General features: G+C 39.8%; 1 long non-coding RNA gene across 4 annotated transcripts in view; it reads left to right on the top strand.

Moving 5' to 3' along the window:
- LOC144281654 (uncharacterized) overlaps positions 1-22,766 on the top strand; it is a 39,941-nt gene that overhangs the window by 10,031 nt on the left and 7,144 nt on the right. For 2 of the 4 annotated variants that reach the window (XR_013350084.1, XR_013350081.1), the window contains exons 3-5: positions 19,370-19,520; positions 21,332-21,420; positions 22,643-22,762. This is a non-coding gene — a long non-coding RNA (uncharacterized LOC144281654). Of the gene's footprint in view, positions 1-7,966; positions 8,066-19,369; positions 19,521-21,331; positions 21,421-22,642; positions 22,763-22,766 lie in introns of all 4 variants that reach the window. The other 2 variants (XR_013350082.1, XR_013350083.1) reach the window with 2 other exon arrangements.

The following is a 22,766-nucleotide window of genomic DNA, read 5'->3' on the forward strand; positions in this document are numbered from 1 at the left end:
AGAAGCTCCCACTGACTGGGTCAGAAAGCAGGCTGCCAGCTTTAGCAGGTGGCAGGAAGTCAATTTCCAGGATACCCTGGGATGACGCTGAGCAGGGTTGTCTCAGCGCTGGATCAGAGAAGACACCTGATTTGAAGGAATCAGAAAGATATATGAACCTGGGGAATTAGATTTTCACTGTGCAACCCAAAGGACTCATTAAGGAACTGGGTAAGGAAGAATTAGTACCTAACCAAAACCAAAATAATAATAATAGGATGCCTATGTTTAATGCTTTAGAACCATTTCATGATACGGTCACCATTAGTAATATGTGGCAGTTGAGCACTTGAAAAATACCTCACTAACTCAAGATGTGCTCAAAGTATAAACTACCTATGGATTTCAAAAATTTAGTATGGGACAGCAGGAAGGTAAATATCACTTTAATAGATTTTATACTGATTACATGCTGAAATAATATTGGATAAACTTTAAATACATATATCAAAACATTAAAATTAATTTTACTTCCTTCTTTTTAAAATATATGACTATTAGAAAACTTAAAATTATACTAATGAGACAGACTCATAACTACAGGGAACAGACTGGTGGTTCCAGAGAGGAACCAGAAATAGGTTCCAAATGGGCAGAACTAGGTAAAGAGGATTAAGAGGTACAAACTTCCAAATATAAAATAAATAAGTCATTGGGATGGAAAGGATAGCCTAGAAGATATAGTCAATAATGTGGTAATTTTGTTTGGCGACAGTAACTACAGTGAGCATTTTGCAGTATATATAACTATCAAATCACTGAAATGAATACAATATTGTATGTCAACTATATACTTCAGTTAAAGAAAAGAATATAGAGGGTTCCTAGGTGGTTCAGTGGGCTTAGCGTCAAACTCTTGGTTTCCGCTCAGGTCATGATCTCAAGGTTATAAGATTGAGTCCTGTTTTGGGCTTCATGCTGGGTGTGGGGCTTGCTTAAGATTCTCTCTCTCCCTCTCCCTCTGCCCCCACCCTCTTGCGCTTTTGCACACTCTCTCTCTCAAAAAAAAAAAATCAAAAATTAAATGAGGTAAAACTATACTACGGCTCTCATTTGTGGCCCTCATTACATTTCTATTGTGCTGTATAAAAAAACTTTCATGCAACACTTCAAGGTAAGTGACAATCTGTCTCTACTTTCCTTTAAGAAGTCAAGGTTCTGAGAATCCTTGCCAAAGGATACTGAGCCAGTGGTTGAAACACTCATTCTTTCAGTCATGAGAGGAAGACTATGTATTAAGAATGGAAGCAAAGCAAATTAATGGATTTTCAAAATCTCTGCTAGTTTGAATGCCTTATATTTTCTTTAACTTAACCATGGCTTTTTTACAAAGATAAGGTTTGGATCAAGACAGTGTTTCTTCTCCCTGGTGTAACTTTTCAGTCTTTAAAAGTTTATTCCATCTCCTGTATCCATCTGGGACACATTTGGTGTCCCTCATTATCTATATATTTAGGAGCACCATAGTCCACAGAACCATGGCTAGAGCACCTTGGCTAGGGCATCAAAGCTTCTTTAGGTGAAGCCTCTCTTGATGGTGGATCTGCTCATAAGTGAGCTGTGTCTGCTCCTTTGGCCATAGGGTTCCCATTCATGATGACTCCAAGATGCTAGATAGTTTGTACATGATTCTGTAAGACTCCAAAAAATACTCTTCTAGGTGATAAGCTGGTTTTGCTCTCCTTAGGGCCTTGTTATAGGGTGTAAATGAGGGGAGAAAAAGTAACTTTTACTGGGTTTCCATGCTGAGGCTGTAAGTTATTGATAGAAGGTCGGTTTGTGGTGGTAGCAAGCTGTCTGGATATGGATGGGTAAGTCCCCAATATCTAAAGGAGGTTGGGAAGAATAAAATGGAGTCCTTGGTATCACACAGTCTCTGAGCCTAGGCAGCCTCCAAAGCCCCTGTAGGTGCCGGGGTAATGTTACCACTATACATTCATAGCTATAAACTGGCCCTGCTTTCAGATCTCTTGAAAACTGTTTTTGGCATTACAGTATTTGGAAAATCAAGAGGTAAACAGTGGCAGTTACCTCAGACTCAAAGGGTTGTACCCAACATAAGAATAGTTATTTATGGTTGTATCTAGCATAAGAATACACTGTTGTTTTTTTATTGGCCTTTGTACATATACATCCTAAGTCAATATTATATAGCATTATCTTCAAATATTTGGGATATTGACACAGATGTAGATATTTCAGATCAGAGCAATGGGGTTTTATCTATAAGGCTCATGAAAATAATCCTCTCCTCTCCTAAAGGCTTTGTTCATACAAATTTCATGGTGATTTGAACTCTGCCATTCTTTCATATTCTGTCTTTTAGTCCTTAAAAAATTGGAAGAAAAGGTTATAGACTGAATTTATTCACTCCGAGAAAACATAGCTATGACCCCAAAGCCAGAAATTCCAATTTAGAAAATAATTCAAGACCCATAGGGTACCCTGAAAAATCCTAAGAGGCTGACACTAAAATCACCTACAACCTCAACCCAGGAAGACGAGAGGAATATATACATGTCACCAGCAAGTCTGTGCAGGGGACTTGCCAGGAGCTCAGACCATCCCAGGTGTCCCACCCCTTCAGGTGTTTACTTGAAGACCACACAACAGTGTCCCCTATCTATAAGTGCAGAGATCCCCCAACATCAAGAACACTAGAAAGAAATTATAGATTAAAAAATAAAAAGAAAACTATGTAAGAGGTTAAGGAGAAAAAGGAAAGAGATGGACCCATTACTTGGTAGAAGGCTAACAAATGGCAAAGAAAGTGGACTATCTCTTTCACTTGGTTCTGCATTGTGTATCCAGAAGTATAATGTTTGTTCTGGAAGTGAGTGATTGGCCAATTAACCATTATCATCAATGGAGCATTGATGAGGACCTCTGGTTCGAATGGCAATGTGTTCACAAGCGATTATTTCTATCTTTCCCAATTCCCATTAAAACCACCTTCACGATATGGAAAAAAAGGTGGTAAAGACTTGCAACATCACCTGCAACTAAAGAAAAATGTCATTTCTGTGGCGGAAACATCATCAGATTTCTCCTAGAAATGGTGTAGGAGAGACTACATCCAACTGAGGCGCTATCAACTTCCAGTGCTGCATCCTGAGAATGAACAGGGAATGGAGAGCACACAGTGTGCGCCATGAGCACACGCGGATGCTGCTTGTAACTCTGGGCCACCCTCCGACTTTATGCATGATGGAGGCAGAGACAGTGACTATAGGATGTCAGGAGCTGTTTTTCAGTTGGCTAACAGCATCAGGTAGATGCTTGCCTGTTCCTATCTACCCCAGGAAACGGGATTTAAAAAAAAAAAAAAAGCAGGTGCTGTTAGGACAAACTTTGTAGAAATGCTTGATGTATTGAAAGCAGAAAGGAAATGATGCCAATACAGACTGCTACTGGGCAGGACCGCAGCTCTGGCCTCTTCCATGTTCCCTCTAGAGACACCTGAAAAAGTTCTATACTCACTCTTGATTCTAAAACAATTGAGAAACACTCCATTGTAAAGAGGAAGGAGTAGAGTTATCTATATGATAAGTCACCAGAATCATACCTAGTGGACACATGTTAGTTTCAGTCTGTTAATATTAGGAATAAGATGCCCATTATGAGGGCAATGATCCACATTGTTTTGGAAGCCACAATCGGTGTCATGGTTCAAGAATGGAAGAGAAGTTAAATATTAGAAAGGGAGATATAGACTTATCACCACTTGTAGACATGATAGGAAGCTTCATGGCACTGTCTGAAAAAATAAACAGAGGAAGGGCCATGAAGGGCGTTCACAAATACCATCCCCTATTAGTTTCCCACATACAGTTAATTTCTTTTTTCTGAAAGAAGATTCTATTCACAAGAACTACAAAATATGAAGTAGCTAAAAGTAAAATGACAAGAATTCTTTGTATAAATGTAGTGTTAAAATTACTGCAGGACATAAAAGGAGACATGAATACATGGGAGGGCATACAATTGTCCTTGTCTAAAAGTAATAAAAATATCAATCTTTCCAAAATTAATATTAAATTCAAAGTGTTAGCTTGAAACACATAAAGTCATCAGTATTTTATCATTTTTTAACCTAAAGAAGACTATAAGTCCAATAAAATTCCTCCAAGAGATTACTTATGAATTTTATGAATAATGTTAAAGAATTTTTTTCAATGATTTTAAGAATTTTTTAAAAGGCTTCTACAATTACAAAAATCATAACTAAAGTTAAGAGACAACAAACTTGGAAATTATTTCTTACATAAAAGAATATTAAGGGCTATTATATATACCATATAAAGAATTCTTATAAAAATGAAGTCTTCAAAAATAAAACACCCAGATAAAAATAGACATAGGACAGAGAATACAGTTCCAAAAACAAGAAATGCAAATAGCTAAAATATGCAAACAGATGTTCCATCTCACTAATAATCAAAAAATTCAAATTAGCCATAGGATGCTCTTCATTTTACCTGTCACATTGGCAGAAATTTAAAATATTGCTAATACCAACTGTGGATGATGATGTGAGAAATACGCACTCTCATACAATGCTGACAGGAGCATTACTTTTTTAAAAAAATTATTTATTTATTCATAAGATACACAAAGAGAGGCAGAAACACAGGCAGAGGGAGAAGCAGGCCCCTGCAGGGAGCTCGATGTGGGACTGGATCCCAGGACCCTGGGATCCCAGGACCCTGGGATCACCCAGGTTGAGCCAAAGGCAGATGCTCAACCACTGAGCCACCCAGGCGAACCTAGAGAGGAGCATTACTTAATGACTTGATTACTTTCTGGAGAAAAATTAACAAAATCTACAAAGGTCATCAGCCTAGAAACTCCACTTCTAGGAGTTTATCAGAAAAAAAAAAAAAAAAAACTTCCTTACTAATTTTTACACATAGCACTATTCACTGCAGTGTTTCTCATGCTGGGAAAACAAACACCTTAATGGACAAATGTAGGGTAAAAGGTAGGCAAATATCATATAGGGACAAAATGCAGGATTCTGCAATACTAGGCATAAAGTACAATACTATTGCAGAATATCTAGGATATTGTAATGTCGATATTCTTACCTACACAAAAAATAATCACAAAACAATGTGCATAACATAATCTAATTTTTGATATTTTTGATGTGCAGAAGTATATTATTTACATGCAGAAATCCTGGGAATTAAGTGTGTGCACGTGTGTGTGTGTGTGTGTGTGTAGAGAGAGAGAGGAAGATAGAGATCTCTTAGGAGAAGTCTTGCCTCTTTGCCAGGAACCATTTAGTCACTGAAGATCCTTTGTGCCTCCCACAACTGGAAGGGGGAAACACACTAACATCTACCGGGTTGGATCAGGATGGTGGCGAAGTACCCTAGGATACAGTCAGCCCTCACCCTGGTAAAGCATCATCCGAGCCACATGCCAACAGTGCCAAAGAGGCTCTGATGTATACGTATGTATTTTGTGTACAGGACTTTTGGGAATATTATTTGTTTGGGCTCTGGTTTTTGGTATTTTCTTCATTATATTCTTCCATGGTTTAAATGTGTTTGGCCAAGATGCTCGACTATTTTTAAAGTCAAAAAAAATCATAAAATATTACCTAATTTGGGGAAGAGGGAGATGCCCTTGCGATGTCACTTTCTGCTAGCCTCGTATCCTTTGCTCTCCTTCCTCCCCTCCCCTGAACTACAGCAATACTTCTGGTGGTGTCACATCACCTAGGGTAGTTACAGCCCCATTGGTTTAATTCCGGCAGTTTCCTGTCTGTTTGTCTCAGTGACCCAACTAAATTGCGGACCCTTAGAGATCTGGAACCACGAACAATGCTCAGAGGCGGATTGTGTTTCCTAGGTGTCTGTCCCCAAACATGACATGTGAGAAGCTCTTGGTACCTGCTTGTGAAAGCAAGAGAGAACGGAGAGGGAAGAGAAAAAGGAAGGGAGGGAGAGAGGGAGGGAGGGAGGGATAAAGCAGAAAAGGTTGCTCACTGTATAAACCTTCATACTTTGCCTTGTAGTCTGGCCCCAGCATCTGGCACATGGCAGCCAATGAAGCCTGCTGCATGGCACAGAGTGGGAGCAGTGTGGGCAGCAGAAGGAGCACCGGCTTGGGGCTTAGAGGGGTGGGCTCAAATTTTGATTCTGCAACTCAATTATTTTTGGGTGATTTTGGTTTTTGTTGGTTTGTTTGTTTTTGTTTTGGGTTTGTTTTTTTTTTGTTTTTTTTTTTTGCTTATTGTTTGGGGTTGTTTGGTTGGTTTGGTTTTAGCAAACACACAGTGCTTTCCATTTGCCAAGCACTGTTCTAAACCTTTTGCAAACATTCACTAACTGTGTCACCTCACAGTTAACATGTCATAGACATGTTAATATTTCAGTGCCCAGATCCTTCATCTGTAAAATGGGAACAACAATGCCTCACACACTGCTGTGACGGGTGAACGTGATAGTGTATGTCCAGCGCTATGGACAGGCTGCAATACATGCTCAGCAAACACTGAATGCCATCATCATGGTCCCCACTGTTTCTTTATCATCCTTGATCATCCAATGAAGTCTTTGTAGATGATTAGTTATTAATGCATCTAATGGACTATTGAGATTTAAAATATATCTTGAAACTATTTCTACAAATGAATTACTAGCTTGCTAGAAGGTAGCACAGAGTGCACACAGTCTTGAAGGAAGAAATGTCAGCTTCCTCCTGGAATATCCCACTGGCTGGCTAATGGCAGAGTCTGGGGGGTGATATGCAGGGAGAGGTGTGGAGGACCCACTGGACAGTGGGGTGGCTTTCCCACACAGTGTTCTTACAATCGGCTGCAACCCCTCTGAGACCCTTGATAGGCACAGGGACTGTGTGCTGTATTCTTGGAAGCTATACTTAAAGACCAACATCATAATCATGGACTGGAGGGCAGGAACACGGGGAGAGAGGAAACATGGATCTAGGGCCCAGAAAAATGCTTGAGGCAGGTAACGAGACCATGGATGGATATGGGAAGGAAAAGTATTGATTTCTCCAACTTTGCACATGATTCCAGTATGTTACGATTCATGGAATGGAGTGGCATCAGGGCATGTTGACGCTGGACCTTGACCAGAGCTGAGTCAGATGGGATGAAAGATGATAAGGTTAATAGGAGAAATCAACTGAATGGGGTGAGGTTTCTTTGAACATGTTTCATTGGTTTATTTCATTTGCCTCTCCCACTTTTTCCCAATCAATAAATCAATCAACTAAAGTATTTCTTTATCAAGTACTACATATCAGACCTGTCCTAAGTGATTATTAGTTTTGCTGCCTTTTGATGATGTCTCTGAGTCCAAGTTCCCCTGCCTCCTTCTAAAATCTCCTTTCTTATCTATTATGGTGTGTTTCCTCTCTATTCACTCCTTCCTAAATAACACTGGAGGGCATTCCAGCCCAGTCTTCATTGGCCACCATATTCCAGAAAGCTGAATGAGGTTTTTTTCTTAATCCTGAATCCTCTGACCCTTTCCAACCCACTTTGCCCCAAATGTCTTCTTGGCCCAAATCCACAGGACACCAGCTACCACTTATTGCTGCCTCGGCTTAGCTTCTGTCTTCTGTGTTATGTGTGGACTTACCCATCTTGTCCACCTGTCATCTCAGTGCCCACACAAACACCCCAGACAAATGCTGAGGATGCTAACTAGCCAGATTCCCGAGTTTTGTCCCCATCTCTTTCCCTTGGGAGAAGTGCCTATTCCACAGGGATTTGTATCATTCATTCCTGGAAAACAGGGAAATACTTCCCATTTTTAAACTTCTTCCCCCAGATACAGACAACACAATTACACTTTTCCAAGTCAACCTTGGCACCTAGCCCTTTCCATGTTATATCTCATCTGATTAACAAAACCCTTTGGTAATTATTATGGTCTTCGGTTTGCAGACTGGAGAGCTGAGATGGAATGAGGTCAAGGCACTTCCCCAAGGTCGTGTAGCTACAGGTGGTGAAGAAGCAATTTTGAGCCAAGTGTGTCTGCCTTCAGTAGGTATCCCCGAATTCCACATTGGGTGGCTCTACTGAGGATTTGTCTCTATCCATCATTCTAATTAATAAAAAACATAGGGAATCCTTGGGTGGCTCAGCGGTTTAGCATCTGCCTTCTGCCCGGGGCGTGATCCTAGAGTCCCTAGATCAAGTCCCACATTGGGCTCCCTACATGGAGCCTGCTTCTTCCTCTGCCTGTGTCTCTGCTTCTCTCTCTTTCTCTCTGTGTCTTTCATGAATAAATAAATAATATTTTTTAAAAATTAAAAAAAATAAAACACAATTTATCACTTGTGTTTTACAAAGAGATTTTATTAAAACACCTCATTTGATCCTCACAAGAGCCCAATGGGTTGGAAGAAGGCAGTGAGGCTGAGAAAGAGGACCAAGGTGACTCTCCCAGGCTGGGTCTTCCAGGGAGCAGACTCAGAGGTGGGTCTTAGTGGGTAGGTCATTTCTTAGGGAAAAGATTGCAGATCAGCACTCAAGGAAAGTGGAAAAGGAAGTGGGTTGGGCAGAGGCAAAAGTCAAGCTCAGTGCAGACTCAATGGCATCCCAGGCCAAGGTTGGGGAGCTCTGGAGATAAAACAACCTTGAGTAAGGTTGAGGGCACTGAGACTAATTATCTAAGCATGATCAGTCTCTGGGAGTAGTGTCTGGTCCTAGTGTCTGGTCCTTAGACACCCACATGGACACTCTTGCACTTCCCTAGCTGGGCTGTCACATTGCCATTGCCTTCCTGGCACTGACAACTCTTCGTTGATTTTGAAGCCAAGTCAGAATCCAATCATTTCTATTGGCCATCGTGATACTTATAAGCTGCCTAGGTGGGTACCAAAAGGGGATGTTGGTGAGCGTGTTAGGGGATTTATGGGGACCCCTACAGCATAACAAAGCTGATAAAAGTGGAACCTAGTCATCACATTCCACCTATTACAAAACGACGATAAACTCCCTGAATTAGAAATCACTAAACTTGTGAATGACTTGGGGTCCTTGAGAATTCATATAGAGAGGGAAGAATTTTTAATTCTTTGGAATACATAACTAAATCCATTGCATGCATATGATCAGTCCTGACTTTTAACTTATTAAAAGTTATATCTTCACTATTTCCTCTAATCCAAGTTGCTTTAAAACACTTTCTTATTCAGCCCCAAACTGCATTCCAGTTCAAAAGTCATAATCAGGGAAGTATCCATTTTCATATACTTTCACATAGTATAGCTTGTCAGAACTTTTCCTTGATAATTTTGATCAAATCCTCTATGGTTTAGTTCGGGCCTCATATTACTTCGAATTTTCAAGATCCTTTGAATTATTTGTACTATTTTAGCTCATTCTTATCTTGTTTTCTCAGAAGAAATTGGAGAAATCCAACTCAGAAAGGTTCATCTTAAGATTTATCTCAGATAATTGGACAGTTGTAGTCACTTGAGGGAGAGTTTTGATGGGGGCTGTTGTTGTTGGTGGTAATACTGGTTTTAGTGTTGATGTTGGGGGTGGGGTATTGGCGGGTGATGGTGGCGGTGGTAAGAGGGTGATGGTGGTGGTGGTGGTGGGTGACATTCTTATTGGTTGTGGTGAAAAAAGAATCGTGGTGGTGTTGGTGGTGATGGTGGTGATGGTGGTAAGGAGTTTGCATACTGAGAAAGTCACGATTTAGACTGTCTATTGAAAAGGAGTCAAATATGAATTTGACACGTTTATTTCCTGTCTCAGGCTTCCAAGAGTTGAGCCCAAATAGGGGTGAATAGTACTGGATAAAACACTTTTCTGAGATGCTCACTCAGCATTCTTTCCCAGGAAACTATATATTCCCTAGAAGAAAACAAGTCAGAGAATAAAATTTCCTGCACCTCCTGAGAAAGTGATCTTTCTCCCTATCACCTCAATTTCACTTTTTACTGATGCCACAGCACATTTGTTGTGCCAACCAGACTTTCTCCCTCTACTGACCCTGATGAGTCACGTCACTCTTCACTTTGCCTTTACTCACCTCTTGCCTTTCTCTTGCATCAACCCATCCCCTGCCATACTTTTGTCAACACTATCCTTGAAGATTTAGCTCAAACTTCAACTCCTTATGGGCTTAATCCTCCACCTTTGTAGAATTCTTATTCCCCCTACCATCAATACTGCACAGTTTAGCACAATTATGTATTTGTGTTGTTCCTAAATGATGCCATGTGAGTTCATCTGGCCTCCCCAGATAGATTTTCAGGTCTCCAAGGACAATGCCCTAGTCTTGTACTTTCCTTAATGCCCCAGAGGATCCAGCACTCAGTAGGTACTTAATTAAACATCATACTTCACTATAAAGCACAAAGAAAGAACATCAAAGTGGAAACAAGGACCCTATCCCTGGCTCTGTCCTTAATCCATTACATAACCTTAAGTCTTTACTTCACTTTTCTGGTCCTGTTTCTTCATCAATAAAGTACATTATTGAATCAGATTAATAATAATAATGATAATATTTATCACTGTTTTTCAGGCATGTGGATGATATATAAATTTCTTTCATATGTTCAGACAGTATTAATCAATGCATTGCAAGTATAACTTTTGAACTCACCATTATTATAGGTTAAAAAATAACCAGAGGGAAGCCTGGGTGGCTCAGTAGGTTAACTATCCAACTCTTGATTTTGGCTCAGGTCATGATCTCAGAGTCATAAGATTGAGCCCCATGTCAGACTATGCTCGGTGTGCCCAGAGTTTGCTTGAGATTCTCCCTCTCCCTCTACCCATCCCCCCATCCACCCCCACTCTCTCTCTACATCTCTCTGAAACAAATGAAATATTAAAAAAATAACTTTAGAGCTCTTATTCCTGATGTTCTAGATGGTGGCTTAAACACACAGAGATCATCCCTGTTCTGCTTCTACACTCATAGAAATAATAGAGGACAGGGACGCCTGGGTGGTTGAGCATCTGCCTTTGGCTCGTGTGATCCTGGGGTCCTGAGACCAAGTCCTACATCAGGCTTCCTGCAGGGAGCCTGCTTCTCCCTCTGCCTATGCCTCTACCTCTGACTCTGTGTTTCTCCTGAATAAATAAATAAAATCTTTTAAAAAAATAGAAGACAGTATTTAAAAATATTAATATACATACAGCTAAGCTCCAAAGCAAGAGCAAAAAAAGAGATTTCCAGTGACCAAAAAAATTATGATGTACATGTTTGTTAAGAAAGAAGGAAAAATGAGAGAAAGGAAGAAAGAAGAAAAGAATGGAAAAAAAGAAAAGAAAAGAAGAAAGAAAAGAAAAGAAAAGAAAGAAAAGAAAAGAAAAGAAAGAAAGAAAAGAAAGAAAAGAAAAGAAAAGAAAGAAAGAAAAGAAAAGAAAAGAAAAGAAAAGAAAAGAAAAGAAAAGAAAAGAAAAGAAAAGAAAAGAAAAGAAAAGAAAAGAAAAGAAAAGTGAGATACGGAAAGCTCAGAAATTAATCTGGGCTGATTTTGAGGTGCAGAGAGAGAGGGCCATGCTGCAGAGGCCAGGTGCTGAATCTGTAAAGTTTTATCTACAATAGTCTATTTTTTTTAAGAGACCTATATTATGTGTAATTAAAGAAAACAATGCAAATATAGAGTAAAAAAAGGTCAGGAAGCAAACATGCCCAAGATGTTTTACAATGATGGGACTGTGAAAAACAACTATTTTCTTCTTTGTCTGTTTCTATAGTTTTAGAGTTAAAACACAGACAAAAACTACCCGTCCATCTCCTTATCTCACTACTCTGCATGTCTCCCTTCATACCCTGAAATACTTGCCAAAGTACCAGCAACCCGAGCTCTAAGCCCAACCTCTGTGAGATCAACATACTAAAAACCAAGGCTGTGGGAGGTGAATCTAAGCCAGAAATGGTGGGCTTTTCAGTTGTCGATGGAGTTGTCCTTGGGAAGATCAGGTGGGCTCTTGTCTGTGGCCCCTGCGTCCCCTTCCCGCTGGTATTCTTATACAACAATGCAAACATTCTATCATTAAAAGCTAAAAACCTACTGGCTTCTGTTTTTGAATCATTTCATTGTTTTGATGCCTTGTGGCAGGGCAGCGATGAATGGAAGCCAGCCTGACCTAATCTAGTCTAAATATTCAGAACTCTAGAAGGGAATCCTTGTGCAGCAGAATGCCAACCTACATCTTTTAATTGCCTCGGCTCCTGATAGATTGGCTCTTACCCCCTTTGAATTCCTTTGTTGCAGAGGAGTTAAAATTCATGAGCGCCCCATGCCTGGGAAAATTTACTCCAGTGCTGCGATTTTTCTGAGCCAAGCTGGCCAACATCGCAAAGAGTCGGAGGTCTGTCGGGCCATCTGTTACATAATAGTCAACAATCTCAAAAATCTAGGGAAACAGGGATGGGGAGAGCGAAGATGATGAGGCATTTAAACAGAACAGATTGCTGCCTTACTTACAGGAAAAAACGGGAGAGATAATATGCTTTGATGGAAGCAGAGACAAGCTTTATTAGCATAGGGAACAAAACAAACTTTAAAAAAATGGCACCAATAAAACTGACAGTCTAAAGAGTCTTGGTGACAAACCCCATGTTGAATTGTAGGTCACAGGGGCCCCAAATGCAACAGGGAGACACGCACACACAAGCAATGCACAATGTATGCGCTGGCACACAGACGCGCATGCACCGGTGACATATGAGAGAAACCACTGTGATCTTGCTGTTGAATTCAAACACTAAATATAAGCTTACACTTGAATTTCAAAAGCCTACAGGCCTGGGAAAGGCACTTGGCCTTCACCACCTTCCAAGCAAACCATCTTAGTTTTTATGGGGTAAGAAAGGAGACAGGACCCACTCTGACTATTTCAACAAATCCAGAGCCTCACATTTGATCAGGACTACTCTTAAGTCATCCTGGGGGAAGCTGCCTGGAAATTCTGGAATCTTCACGAGGCACAGGTCAGTTCCCCTGCCCTCACCTGTAGCATTCCACCTGAGAAGTACTGTTTCTAAAGGAAAGGAATGAAATAAAGTCACAAAGAGTAAGGAAAACCATAGATGAGGACAATCAGAGAAAGAAAAATAGCAAAAGGGACAAAAGAAGATCTGGAAAGGGCATAATGTCAGTAGAAAGCTCCCAAAATATAGGACAAAAAATAAAGTATGTTAAAAACCAACTAGCTGGCTACAAAAATTGAACTCTAGTTAATGATGTGCAGGTTGAAGTGTTTCTGGGGCGGAGGTGGGGGACCCTACCAATATCCCCATCTTACTTGAAATGCATCCCAAAATACAATGGATTGATGGAAGGATGGACGAATGGATCACTTTGTCATAAAGCAGATACAGAGAAATGCTAATCATGCCATCTAGGTGGTGGGCTATATGGATATGCACTGTGCAATCAATCCTTGTCTGATTGTGAAAATGGCCACAACAAAATGTTTGAGACAAAATAAGTGAACTTGTGATTCCAAAAATTAAAATGGAATGAACAGTGAACCTAAAATCCTAGATATTTAAAAATGTTCAGTTACTCATCTCTTTAATTTCAATTTTTCTTGGAAGGGCATTGTTTCCAAAAATGTTGCTTGAAGTAGAGATGAAAGAAATGGAGTAAAGTATGTGACTGCGGAGTTGGGGTGACCAGCTCTACAACTGGGCTTATTCCAGTGTTGTTATTTTGTTGTTGTTTTCAGTAAATGAAAATTTTTTAAAGATTTATTTATTTATTCATGATAGACACAGAGAGAGAGAGAGAGAGGCAGAGACACAGGAGGAGGGAGAAGCAGGCTCCACGCCGGGAGCCCGACGTGGGACTCCACCTCGGGACTCCAGGATCGCGCCCCGGGCCAAAGGCAGACGCTAAACCGCTGGGCCACCCAGGGATCCCCCAGTAAATGAAAATTGATGAGATTGGAGAAAGTCATAATTTGGTATAAGATGGAGTAGATTTTCTCATCGTCCCTTTCTCACAAATGGACTCTCTATTGAAATGAACAGTACAAATTCTTATTTCCTCCTCACCAGTCCCTTGTCCTGGCAGTCACATAGAAACAAAACAACGCAACAACAAAAAACACAACAAACAAATCCCCAAACCAATCTAAAACATCAGATATCTCAGAGTGCTTTTGGAGTTTGGAATGCTCTTGGCAAATTTCACTCCAATGAAGATAATTGTATCTGATCTGTTCTTCTTGTAAACCTTCAATGGCTCTAAGTAACTAAACTTGTTAGATGTATTTTTTTATTGAGGGACTGGCCCCAAATTTAAGACTCTTGTGTATCAAAGACAGAGGGACAAAGAGAGAACTTTTATTTCCAAAGATTTCATTTTGTTTATGTCTTTGAACTAAACTATGAAATGGAGGGTTTGATTCAGTGATGGGAGAAATCAAAGAGGAAGAGGGAATTCAAAGGATAGCAAAACCTCATGTGCATTTATTTGTCTGCGTGTGTCTCAGAAAGGACTTAATTTCCATGTTCAGGGCATTTTATGTCTAACTCAACAGGGTAGCAAACCATCTTTTTTCCATAAGAACTAATAGCAAAAATATAAATATATATATTTTGACCCACTCCACTTAGTGTGTTTAAGTCAAATTTTTAAGCACTCGACATTGAAATTTCAAATGAAAACATAATGCAGTTCCATTTAGTATACAGAATCATGTTGTGGGGTAACCTCTCAGCTTAGAATCTGAAACCTCAAAAAGGGGGCAAGATGAGAGGCTTTGGTTGGTGCAAGAATATCTGTTTGCAAGCAGCACATTTTACACTGGAATGTGACAGGCAACAAGTTTATTGTCCGCAAGTTTTCACCCTAGGGGATTAAAAAAAGAGAGGTGGGAGAAATGTAAATGTATTTGAGCAGATAGTAGACACTGTGGGGTGTCCTCTATTCTAAGCCAGCAGTGGCATGTTCAATGCCCTGACCCATGAAAGGAGACCTTGATAGCTCATGCCCACCAAATGGCAGGGTTGGAATTCAGTATTGGAAAATCACTGGGTAGAAGAAGATGCAATATCTAAGAGTAAAATAAGGCAGAGGATCTGGAAAAGGCCAGGCTGACTGTTTGTTCCAAACTTCAATGCCATTCCTGGCCTCTCTTGCTTCATTCTCCTCGCTGGGGTCTTATCCCAGGCCTGAGAAGCCAGTGGGGTACAGCCTTTAACACCAAGAACCTGGGCAAACTCCTCTCCAATGAGTGGCAGAAACCCATGCCCTGTTGCCTGTTTCTGTGTGCTCAGTATGGTAGACTACCTGGTTTATTTGAGAAGAGTAAGCATTCACCTCCTATTGTACAACAAGCATCTCCTAAGGCTTACGATTCCAAATGGAATTCCAAGTGGTGTCTACAGTCTTTCTCTCATGGGTAGAAAAGGCCTTTGAAGAATTTATCAGATGAGATAACAGAAACATTGGGGAAAATTTTTATGATTGTCGCCTCTGAAGCACAGACAAACCAAACACCAATTGAGAGTCTGATGACCAGGCCTAGGTAGCTCAGTCGGTTTGGCTCTGGACTCTTGGTTTTGGTTGAGGTCATGGTCTCAGGGTGGTGAGATCAAGCCCCTCATTGGGGTTGTGCTCAGCGTGAAGTCTGCTTGAGCTTCTTTCCATTCCTATCTCCCCCCTCTCTCTCCTCTGCTGCTCCCCTCTGCTCTTGCACACTCTAAAAATAAAAAATAAATAAATAAATACATAAGTAAGTAAACAAATAAACAGATAAATAAGAGTCTGAGGACAAAATGCCTCTCTGCCATTTCCTACATGCATAGAGTGTGCTTGGTTTTTCTGTCTCTGGTCTCGGCTTTTCCATCTGTAAGATGGTAATAACCGTAAGAAGAAGACCAATACAATCCTAACCATTTTCATCATTATCATCATCACAAGGTTATTATGGGATCAAAGTTTCTAATTGAAATACAGCATTTACCACAGTGCTTCACATTCAAGTGTTAATAACAGGTTGGTAAATCAATCACTGCCATGTTTATCATTGTTATTATTATCTTTGGAGTAGAAAGAAAAATATAAACTCCAATAAAATACATTTATTGGGGGATTCCTGGTTAAAGATTCTTGGACACGTGCTTTGGGAGCTTGGGTTGAAATGCTTTTTGGCATTTCTTTCGCTTTGTTCTCTTCCAAGTAAAAAAGTCAGAGAAAAAAGCGGGGAAGAAAAAGCTAAAAAAGTGCACTCTAGGCAATTTTAGCCCTAAACACAAACCATTTATCGCTCCAGAGACTGGGGCTATTTGCAGTCACCTTAGCAAAGCTGAGGAAAGTCCCATGGTATTTTTCCATTCTTAAGCCATATTTGAAGTAATTAGGTAAGTCCCTTATGAAAAATGAGATACCAAAGAGGCAGAGAGTACAATTTTGTGATTTTTGCAACATGCTAGGCAAAGTGGATGCTGGTGTCAGCTTTCATCACTGCAAGGCGATTAAATGAGTCTTCCACACAGATCTATTACATCTGAGGGTGAGCTTCAACACACATTCCTCATTATCACAGAGGGTGACATAATTCTGAGGGGTGGAGGAAACACTTTTCACATTCACGTCGTTAAAATATCTATCATATTATCCATCTGTATGTAGTCGGTGTTCTTGGTACAGCCAACAGACACTGACTCAGACAACTCAAGCAGAAGGGATTATTTGGGAGTGATATGGAGACTGTTTGGAAGACCAGCCCTACAATGAGCAAGAACCATGGGGACTATGAGGGGCCAAGCTGTAAGAGGCGCACCCCACTGCCTAAGAGCCCTGTTGGCATCTTCACATCGTGGCCTCCTGTCAAGAGGCTGAATCCTTGGAGAACATCTTCTATTGGCAGGGGCCAGTCATGTGACCCACCCTGACCATCTTGTGGAGCTGTTGGGGCGGCATTCTCCTCACCTCCATGGCCACGAGTGGGCACTGCCTCCTCCCAGGGCTACAGGCGATGAAGGATTATCCAGAAAAGCAATCAGAATGTTATGGGACCTCATATTGAATGTTGGGCAGCCAGAAAAGGTGCTTTTATGCTGTACTTTTTCTAAACATTCCAAAAAAGTTACAATTAAACTTATTTTTATTTTATTTATTCATGAGACACGCACGGAGAGGCAGAGACACAGGCAGAAGGAGAAGCAGGCTTCTTGCAGGAACCCAATGTAGGACTCAATCTCTGGACCTGGGATCATGTCCTGAGCTGAAGGCAGATGCTCAAACTGTTACTTTTAATCATGATTATTATCTTTCATGCATTTAAAAAAAATTCCTGTCCTTATTCAAAATAGGTAATTCTTGGAGTTCTGAGTTTTCTAGTTCCAAATCAGAAAGATATGAATCTTCATCAATCTCAAAGAGGTCTTGTGAGAAAAGGTAAGAGGAATCATGGTCGTTAACAAAGATGACAGAGTCCAGGCTCACCTCTGTTGCTTTGACAAGGATGAGCTAAATTTATTATTTTTTGTGTGTATGAAACTGACCAACATAAAAATGGAGTCATAGCCAGCAGTGATGAGGCTAGAGTGAACAGACACTCATATATGGCTGGTGAGAGACTAATTTGTGCACCCCATTTGAACAACAGTTTGGCATTATGTACCAAGAATCTTAAAAATGTCCCCAACCTGGGGCACCTGGTGGCTCGGTCAGCTCAGCCACCTACTCTTGATTTTGACTCAGGTCATGACCTCAGGGGTTGTGGATGGAGCCCCCCTTGCTCTGCACTCAGCAGGGAGTCTGCCTGCAATTCTCTGGCTCTGCTCCTCCTCCATCAAAATAAAAAATTAAACCTTTAAAAAAATGTCCACATCCCCTTGACCAAATAATTCCATTTCTAGGACTTTATCCAAAAGGAAAAATTAATGTAAGCACAAAGATGTTTATTGCAACATTATGTACAATTGTGAAAAATTAGAAACCACAGAAATATCCCATGAAAGATAGATTCTTTGATTAAACTGTGGTATAATCATAGAATGAAATACTGTCATTAAAAGATGTTGTGGAAAAAATAAATAAATAAAAGATGTGGAATTTTTTACCAAGATTTTGACATATTTATGATATGCTGGTGAAGTAAAAAAAGTTACAAAGGAGTATGTGAAGTACGGTGAACTCTTTATTTAAAATAATAGAAATACAGTACGTAAAAATGTAGAAAGAGGAAAAATGTTTGGAAAGCCACCCCAAAAAGATAATAATGATAACTGCAGGGGATGGGGTTATGGGTGATTTTTACGTTTTTCTTTGTGTTTTTTGGTTTGATTTTTTGGTCTTTATGTACTACAAACATAATTGATATATAGTAAAAATCTTTAATAAGGCTTTTTAAGGTTAAGAATACATAAGCGAACAGAAATGAGCATGCAGAGGCAAAACCGATGTCACACATACTGTTTCAGAACGTGCTTTATGTAAACTGTGCTCTTTCAGGGAAAAACCCGCCTCTTTGCACAAGTTGAAAACATCTTGAAAGCATCCTTACATGTTTATAAGACAGATCATAACGTCCTTTCTACTTTCATAACGTTCACATCATGAGGCTGAGGCATTTTTTAAAAAATCATCTACTAGTGTGGTTTGCATAAACCGTGGGACACTGGGAGAAGCAGCACTTCCTGTGCGCATGGGCAGAAAAGTAGAAAACTGCATTTTGCCAAATAACCAGAAGGCCCAGTAAGGTAACCAGAAGTGCGGTTCATGGATGGCCAGATGCAAGATCAACAGATAAAGTAGCAAGCAAAATGTCCTTGTTCCCTTATTTCTGGAAGGACAGTGTTGGCTCATAGATCATATTTCAGAGGGTGCTAAGATGATGATGTGCTCATCGAGTGCAGCCCAGGATGAGTTCATATACTTTTTATTTAACTTAAGCCTTAATCGTGGTTTCTGCAAATAAGAGAGGCCTGTAAAAGAGGCAGGAAAACCAGCATTAAAGTATCCATGTGCTGTGGTCAAAATGAGGTCCCAAAGGTTGAAAACAACGTAGCCTACTTCTTTCCCCTTTATCTGGCTTCTAGCTTTCATTTTTCTAGACAATTATTTTCTAATTGAGATGCTTAATAAGAACCTTCAGGTCATTATGATGAAAGACACTGTGTAAAATGAAGAACTAGCATTATGCCAAATTAAAGTTTGACTCTTTGCAGTGAATGAAGCATTTTCTACATAGAAATCCATGGCTAGGACCCACGGGCAATGCAGAGGTTAATTTTATTTATTTATTTTTTGGTGGGATTTTTTTTTTTTTTGGTTTTGTTTTGTTTTGTTCTTCCTAATGAAACTCTCTCTCTCTCTCTCTCTCTCTCTCTCTCTCTCTCTCTCTTTTTTCCAGCCAGTTGTCTTTGTGTCTCAGAATTGAATGCAACCCACCGGGCTTCGCCTCTGGTTCCCTCCCTTTTCTGCACTGCACAACACTGACTGCTATACACAGTGTACTCTGTAAAGCTGCGATTGTGTGAGGCCGGTGCTCACTTGGAGTGTTGGTACAGTACATGTCATCTTGTTTAGGTCCCTGGCCCCCATTTCTGTCTTGCTTTGAAAAACCTTGTTCAGCCGTTGCAAGAGAGAACAAAATGCCCAGCAAAAACGGCAGACGAGATTGCAGAGAAAGTCTGTTTACCCAGGGCGCATGGACCAGAAACCCAAATAGCCTGAACAACTTTGTGGTTTAACTTTCCGTAAGTAGCGACCACAGGACAAAGCCCCTGGGGAACAATGGGAGACGTAAATATTAGGAGCATCCCCTCCTCTTTTTATTAGTTTTTATTAAATGGCCTGCAAAAGAGGGCCATTTAATTTTAAAAGGACTCGCATGTGTGGTATAAAATCGTACCTCTCTGTGTATTATTGATGGGTGACAGTGATGCAGACAGATGGAAAAATAAATTTGCTTCATTCAAAAAAAAGCAAACAAGGTAGGTTTGTGGAAGCAAATCCTCACTACCATATACCAGAGACATGATCAGGTTTATGTATGAGTCTGCCAGAAATGCAATTATGTCAGGTTATTTTAGGTTCTTGCACTTCAAGGGCTTTGCTAATTAATAATGGTTGTTGTTGTAGCTAGCACCATATGCCTGTATCAAGAGTCAAGTCCTTGATTATGACTTCAGTGTGACCGGTTTCAGACCAAAGCACATTTTGCTTTAATACAAGGCACTCCCATGGTTCAAATTCTGTTTTTAAAAGTCTAGTTTGCAACCTTGATTTGCTATGGTCTTGTTTGGCCCTTACTGTACGAATAGGAACACCTAGCTAGAAATCCTCTGCAAATCCCACTTTATTTACAGTTCAGTGCTTTTTGGTCCCCAAATTAGTTCTTCATTTACCATCCTTGTTTGAAATACTAGAGCATTTTGGACGAGTATGAATAAAGAGGGATCCTTTCTTTTCGATGGTTAGATTTAGTTCAGGAAGGCCTTGTTTTCCATATCTTCCTTCTTCTCCCGGCCCCGGGACAGCAGGTGCTATACGAGACTCCTCCCAGCTACTGGGATTAGCTAGCAGATATAAATAATAGTGTCCATTTTAATAAAGTGAGGTGTCTTGGAATAACTGAGAAATAAATTGGTATCCGTTTCCTACAAGATCAGTATTTCCTTAATTATCTCTGTAATGTACATGGACGTAGATTGTAGTTCCACTTCCCGTGTGGGAAACTAAACATAGATTGGTTAAGCATCCTGAAAATCATGCTCTAGAGGCACCTTGAGGGGCTCAGTGGTTGAGCATCTGCCTTCGGCTCAGGTCATGACCCTGGGGTCCTGGAATTGAGTCCCACATCGGGCTCCCTGCATGGAGCCTGTTTCTCCCTCTGCCTATGTCTCTGTGTCTTTCATGGATAAATAAATAAAATCTTTTAAAAAATCATGCTCTAGCTTGCACATTAAAAACCAGGACTAGGGAAACGTCAGAAGAAGCTTCCTGAGATGCTTATGCAGCAAGCTATGTACAGGTCCCTTCATCACTCAAGAAGGAATTTGTATAACATGGCATTTCCTTATTCAGATTTATATTAAGACCATAAATAGGGCACTGAACATAGTTAGTGTACAATTCTTTGTTCTCATTTATTCTGAAAGGCAAATTTCCTTTGTAGTCAGGGAGCCCTGATACTTTACTAGTTACCTAAACATATACTTCAAAAATCCATTTTGAGGTGCAACTGAAGCAAAACTGTTTTCAAAAGTTGAGCTTAGATTGTATTCTCTTTTCATTAATTTTTAAAATGAAACTCTTGCTTATAGTCAGTTTTCTGTCAGTAGAACAGCTGAAGTTTTCATTCTGATTTCAGGACCAAAATAAGCAGTTCTTAAGCTGTGTCCCCACAGGACACTGTATGACGTAGACTGGCTCAAGATTTGGTTCCATCTGCTGAGTGAAGTAAGTCAATCGGAGAAGGACAAACATTGTATGTTCTCATTCATTTGGGGAATATAAATAATAGTGAAAGGGAATATAAGGGAAGGGAGAAGAAATGTGTGGGAAATATCAGAGAGGGAGACAGAACATAAAGACTCCTAACTCTGGGAAACGAACTAGGGGTGATGGAAGGGGAGGAGGGCAGGGGGTGGGGGTGAATGGGTGACGGGCACTGAGGGGGGCACTTGACAGGATGAGCACTGGGTGTTATTCTGTATGTTGGTAAATCGAACACCAATAAAAATAAATTTATTATTAAAAAAAAGATTTGGTTCCATCATTAAAAATGACATATTTAGTGTTGCCAGTTTAGCAAACGAAAATGCAGGACACCCAGTTAAGTGTGAATTTCAGATAAACAATGCATATTTTCTAGTAAACAGAAATATATTTCTCTGCCTTCTGATAATATTTAAGAACAAATCTAGTCAAGAAATTGAGATTTCATTTTTAATTTACGCCTTGTGTTCTAAGTTTCTTTAGTGAAGAGGATATGTAAGGTTGTAATTAATCTGGAAGTGTCTATTCTTTCATAATATATCAATGAAATATTGCTCTTTACTTTTATAAAGTTGCTTTTTTAATGAAATAGCTTATTTGTGCACCAACACTAAAAATGCCAAGTTATCCTAAATTTCAGGAATTTATAAAAGTAAGACTTGGGGGATGAATTTGTCAAACCAAAGTTTTTAGGAATGTATATACTCCTAAAACTTAAGATAATGACATAATTTAATAAATCTCTGTCACTGATACTTTTTTTTTTTTAACTTGGTCACTTAGTAGAGATTATTGAGCACTGGGAATATATTAGGCACTGGGAATATAAAGATGAAGGAAGGAAGTGATGTCCCTTTCTTCAAGAATCTCATGGTCAAATTGGCAAAAACAAAAACAAACAAACAAACAAAAAAAGAAACCCTGTAAGTTAAGTGCAAAAAAGTGTCCTTGTTGCTAAAATACCCCCAGAATATCATCCACATATGTGTTACTTCTGCTAAGAATACATGTTCCAAAAAAACCAAAGTGCTTCTAAAACAATGAGTAGATAAATATCTTTGAAGCTAGCTTTTTATGAAAGCCTATTGTGGCCCAGCCTTTGTGCTAATTTAGGTTAATCCATAATCTAAGTAAATCCTCATAATTCTATGACATACATTGTTTTATTATTTCCTTTTTGCAGGTGACAAAAGTGAGGCACAGCAAGACAGAATCACATGCCTAAGCTCACACCTCTTTGGAAAGCTGGCCCAACTGATGCCTGCTATGAATCAAAAGAATTGGGATATGGGATTGAGTCAAGGTGA

The sequence above is a fragment of the Canis aureus genome, chromosome 13 (genome assembly GCF_053574225.1).
Source record: "Canis aureus isolate CA01 chromosome 13, VMU_Caureus_v.1.0, whole genome shotgun sequence".
NCBI lineage: Eukaryota > Metazoa > Chordata > Mammalia > Carnivora > Canidae > Canis > Canis aureus.